Here is a 6000-nt window from a genome sequence, read left to right as displayed (position 1 = left end):
TTACTTTGTCATATTTTAAATATGACAAAAAAATATAAAAATAAAGTGTCTTGAGACAATTTGACCTGTAATTGGCATTATATAAATAAAATTGAATTCACATTGTATGTATCTTGTAATGTTGGAGTAATTCAACCATATATACTGGAAAACACATTTTCTTTGTCCATTAATCTGTTGATTGTTTTCTCCACTAATTCATTTCTTGTTTTGGTTTACAAAATGTCAAACCCAAATATATTCAGTTTACTGTCATAAAAACCAAAAAGATTTACATTCATGACGCAGAAATCAAGCAGTTTTTCACTTTTTATCTTAGTTTAGTCATAAAGATAGTTGATAATGCGTGAATTGTTGCAGCTTGTGAGCCGTAAAAGGTTTTAATCTTTGGGGCCGAGTGTCAGAAAACATTTAGAAACCAACATCAACAAAACACTCAACAAAGACTTGAACATCATTAAAGGGAAATCCAACTTTTGCATGACAATGTCTAATTAAAGGACATTTATTTCCAACGTAAATGTGTGATATTCATCCTCTGGAGCTTTCTCTTCACATCGTCTTCCACCTGGACTGGTTTGGTCAGGAGCATGTGCAACAAACATTTGAAAAACTGCACTTTAACATCAATGAATGACACTGAAGTTTAATCTCTACATAAATGAGACTGAGTCTGGATGTGCTGCTCTGTCATTAACTCCTAAGTTTAGGGAAAGTTCAAACAAAAGAGGACAGTTCAGATAAGACTTGAGAATGAGCTTATTCTGAACAAACATCTCAGACTTTCTGAGCTTCAGCACCTCTAGCAAGATATTTTAACAACCAGCAACTCAAGAGATCCAGAAGTTGGAGAGAGTTAGCTTTAGCTGAGCCAAAGAACATGTGGGACGCTAACCTAGCAAACATTTCAGACTTTTCTCTGTGAATTCTGAGAAATAATTTCCTATTTAATGACAGAGCTACACATCTTAACTCAGTCTCATTAAAACAGACTCTAATTCAGTGTCATCCATCCATATTAAAGTGCAGTTACCCAAAATGTTTGTTGCATGTGCTCCAACAAAACCTGTCCAGGTAGAAGGCCACTTTGACAAACAGGAAGTGGAAGATTCCAAGCAGATTTATAGAAGGGGGAACCGGACTGTACTAAGTGGGGTCAAGTATAGAGGGGTGTTTTGTGGGTTTTTAAGGCTGATAATGATTATTAGTGAGACATTTGGAGTAGATATTCATTTGCAGTAAATGAAAGTATTTAAAATCTTGGAATCAAACTTAGAAGAACACAAACTCTAACAGAAAACTTTGTTGATACGTTTTTGTTTTGTTTACAGACGTTAAGTTCAAGGAGTTTTATTCGTGACCAATCAAATCACTCCAGAAGACAGAGCGACCACAGGTAGACAAAGGTTCAGAGCCAAAGTAACACCATTTTTAAATTTATTTATAACAGTAAATCAGTAAAAAATAAAATACTGATAATCAGTAAATCAGTCAGCCCACAATTACTACAATTCTACAATGGATGTCTCTTTCCTTTGACTTGTTATTTGTACAATATATGATGTATATGATGGCGTTTTTTCATACCAAAGGCTATACTATGATGTTTTCTAAGAGACATACGATGCTACTCTGTTTGTTCTGGCCCTGCACTCTTCCTCTGTTGTTTTCTGGATTGTACTCAGCTGCATGCCTTCGTCCACCAGGCCTCCGTTGACTCGTCCCGCCTGCCGTCTCTGGAGCTGAAGCTGGATTGGAACAGACCAAAGTACAGTCCAATCACGATGCCAGCTGCCTCTCAAAAGGCTCCTTCATCTGGCAGGTGGCACCACTTCTTCTGAGGGGAAGCTGAGCTGGACCAGCAGAACTTTGGAGATGTGTTCCAGTGGTTGGTGGCTGTGTGGGGAGATAGAGAGGGACCTTTGAATTGTTCACAAAGGAAAACAGGGAACCCATTGGTAGTTTTAGTTTAGGCTGCTACTCTGGTGTGTTTTGGGGTTTTAAGAGGTGAACAGGAAGAGTTTTTTTTTGTATTGATTATCTTTTACTTTGTTCCTGGTTGGAATGTCCATCAATGTCAACATGAAGTTCACTTTTAGTTCTGTTTATTTATTTTTATTTTACTAACACCCATTTGTTTTAACCCCCTCACATGTTGTGTTGTTGTAAACTTAGTCTTTCAAATAAATACTCGTCTAACCCTCTGGAAACCAGCGTTTAGACTGTTTTTGTGTTGCTCCTCACCTACTTCAGACAGCCGGGACATAACAACGTTTTGTGGACAAAAGGCTAAACTATGACGTTTTTAGAGCGACATGCTAAACTATGATGTTTTTAGAGCAACATGCTATACTATGATGTTTGTTGGACGACATGCTAAACTATTATGTTTTTAGAGCGACATGCTATATACTATGACGTTTTAGAGTGACATGCTATAGTACGTTGTTTGTTGGGTGACACGCTATACTATAGGCTTTTTTAATTGACATATTACTATGACGTTTTTTTGTTTTATTTTTTTGTTGTTTTTTAGTAACATAAGAATTTGAACAGTTTTAAAAATTACTATACTTCTACTTGTGCAATGAAATATTATTCTATGGCATTTTTTAGACAACATATTATACTCTGATGTGTTCTTGAATAACATACTATTTTGACAATATACTGCACTATGACATTTTTTGAACCACATCATACATGACAATTTTAGGCAACATCCTATCATTTTGCACTTTTTGAACCACATAATAATCTATGGGGGGTTTTTTGCCGACATGCTATACTATGAACTACAGGCCATACTATGTTATTCTTGAAAAGTATTCTATACTATGACATTTTCTGAACTACATCCTATACTATGGCGTTATACACAGAGTGCTTTGGTCACATGTTGACTTATAATCTAGATTTTTTCTGTTTTGTTTTTTGATGGGATTACCACAGACCTGACTGTGAACACCGTCGACACCCACCTGAGGGAGACGCTGTCTAAGATCTCAAGGCTGCTTGGTCGTGGTCTTTCTGGCACGTACTCTTCCAAGATGAGCCGGGAAGTTTAACACTGATGGAATGACACCAGGTCTAAGCCGACAAACTTCCAATTCCTCCTCAACCCATAGTCTCTGGGAAACCTACATGGAGTAAGAAAAGTAGACAGAGAAGTAATTAAGTCTGTACACAACATATTAAAAAGAAATCATGCTAATAAATTAAGTACAAATAACCAAATTAGCCAATATACTGGAGACCAGAGCTATGTTTTTTTTAAAGTATAACCTTGTTTACTAACATTTCAATTATTTGAGAGCAGTCCTAAAGAATTGCCTGTAATCCCAATTATACAATCAGTTTGGAGGAAGACCATAGATGGTAATCTGGATATATATGAATTAGGCTTTTTAACTACTATTAGTATTGGTGGTACACAAACTACTGCTGCTGATACTGGCACTGCTACTACAAATTATAATATTATTACAAATGCTGATACTACCTCTATGACTCTAACAGCTACTTTATACTACTACTGCTGCTTGTACTTTTAGTATTACTACTACTGCTTGTACAACTATATTACAGCTACTATTAATCGTCTGGTATTTGGTTGTCAAGCTGCTAGCTCGCCTTAGCGTTTTGCTAGTGGCTAACTAGTTAGCTCTCACAGACTGGAAGCTCTCAACAAGATTTAATATTTAAAAAAGAGCCAAAAACTATTCTTACCTATGAAAAGTCATTCCAGGTTTACTTGTCTCAATCTTACGACGCAGTGTGCAATTGTATGCAGCACAGTGAGACGGCATACTTGTTGTATCCTTTTCCACGCCGTCTACATCAACTGAATGCACTGAAACTTTTCCCCCACTAGCTTAGCCTCGCCGCAGGCACACAGCTCAAAGGGGCGTGTCCTATCTACTGATTCATGTCTATGGGTATGACTACCCACCCGGGACAGAAAGCCCCACCCAGAGCCATTTGATTGACAGCTCAGTCCACCAATTAAAAGCAAAGGCTATTGTCTTTGCTTTTACTTGGTGGACTGAGGAATGACAAAATGAAAAAACAAATGCAAAACGGAAAAGACAATGATAAAATGGAAAAATAAAAGGAAAAAAAGCGAAAAGGGAAAAGCAAAGACAAAATTTTCCTTTTTATTTATTTATTTATTTGTTTGCTTGTTTGTTTACTTATTTATTTCTCTTTATATTTCCACATTTATTTATTTATATCTCTTTATATTTCCACATTTATTTATATATCTTTATATTTCCACATTTATTTATTTATTTCTCTTTATATTTCCACATTTATTTCCTTCTTTCTTTCTTTCTTTCTTTCTTTCTTTCTTTCTTTCTTTCTTTCTTTCTTTCTTTCTTTCTTTATATTTTATTGAGGCACTCCTGTGACTCCACAGTTTAGAGGCTGAAGCTCAAATGCAAATGCATATTTTGTCTTTAACTCAGCTAGTAGGAGGCAATTTCATGCAAAAAGAAGAAGAAAAAAGTGGACAGTGGGAGTGGGAGTTAAAGTTGAAATAAGTTTAGTTAACAAAGTTTGCCAGTTATTGAAATGCTGAAATCTTGGTTTGACTTGAAAAATCCTCCAACATAACTTTACCTTTCCTTGAAACTACTCACAAAATAATGGTGTTTACTATTTCTGTATATGACAAACTTTAGCCTGAGGAGGTAGAAATTTCCCCTTCGTTGTAACTTACTGTCTTGTGCAGTAGTCATCAGTGAGGAGGCTGTAACCAGAATGAAAAGCAGGACTGACAACATTCAAATCTTTTATCCAGACTGAGCATTTTACTGAACCTGTCAGAACATACATAGCTCCCACAGTTTTTTCACACAGTTTATAAATATCACTGACTGCTTTTTTGTGCATGTTTATTGAAGTTAAATAGTAGTTCACTTAGATTAAGAAGTGATAAATTATATGAAAGGTGTCTTTTTCCTTCCTACATCTGTTGTGCAGTTATTCGACTGTATTTTATTACTGCAAATGTTATTGTTTTGCAATATAACTTAGTGTGTGCGCAGCTTTACAAACATTATGCCAACAACCTATAATCAACTGATTGTGAACACTAAGAGAGATGAGTAGCTGTTCTTACTCATATGCTTTGGGAAATGCAGGAGTAAGAATATAAGCAGGAGTAGAATGTTTTTTGTCATCAAAAAGTCTATCTTCTTGAGTGTAACTTACTTGGAAATGTGTGTAAAAAGAAATTATTGTGTTAAATTAGAAATGATTGACCAGATGTACATTTACACTAGTACCCCTGTCCCTGTCCCTGCCCACATAGTAGCTATCTGTCTCTGTACATTGACCTCATTACCTGGCTGGAGGTCAGCAACAGGGAAGGTCAGAGACCTAACCATCTGTGTCTCTGTTCCTGTACACTCTAAGCTCATATCTTCATATTTCACCTTTTACCTTTCATGCTCATTCTTCTTTTATCAACATTTAGCTGTACAGAACATTTCATATGTCAGTCTTGTAGGTCTAAGTCCATCTTACTGTACCTTTACCTCTACTAGTCTTTCCGTTGCACATTTGCCACCCTGCCCCTCTATCCCAAGGTGACCCTGCCTCCCAATCCCCACTATCGGTCAGACTCGGGCCCCTATTAATCCTACTTCATTTGTCCTGCCTCTCCCCTCCACTTTGGGAGGAATTTATGACAGTACCTTAAATGCTAATGGAGTCTAATCTGTGGAGAGCTTCACTCTTTTCTAAAGACTCCTATCACTCTTTGTGCCACATGCATACAATGAGTCCACACATATAGGGACAGAGCCAGACTGGTATTAAGAGAAAGTTCCCTTGGTGAATAGACAGCACATGTCCATTCAAATATATTTCTACCCAGGAAATCATGTCCTCTTTGTGGAATAGGGAAAATAATATTTTTTGTCAAAACGCCTTAAGTTCAAAAGATGAATCCTCTATCAAAGTTCAATGGCTCACGGTTAGAGTCACTGTAGT

The 6000-nt window shown here is 36.5% G+C and overlaps 1 long non-coding RNA gene across 1 annotated transcript; it reads right to left on the bottom strand.

Annotated features, from left to right (window-relative positions):
- Positions 1-1420: 1420 nt before the first annotated feature.
- LOC129348624 (uncharacterized) lies at positions 1421-5010 on the bottom strand. The gene is made up of 3 exons (XR_008601249.1): positions 3730-5010; positions 2982-3140; positions 1421-1896 (listed from the first exon to the last, which is right to left on the bottom strand). It is a non-coding gene; the product is annotated as an uncharacterized LOC129348624 (long non-coding RNA).
- Between the last annotated feature and the right edge of the window lie 990 nt (positions 5011-6000).

This window comes from Amphiprion ocellaris, chromosome 3, assembly GCF_022539595.1.
Source record: "Amphiprion ocellaris isolate individual 3 ecotype Okinawa chromosome 3, ASM2253959v1, whole genome shotgun sequence".
Classification (NCBI taxonomy): domain Eukaryota; kingdom Metazoa; phylum Chordata; class Actinopteri; family Pomacentridae; genus Amphiprion; species Amphiprion ocellaris.
The sequence above is the reverse complement of the archived record's forward strand: the minus strand, read 5'-3'. Positions and strand labels throughout refer to the sequence as shown.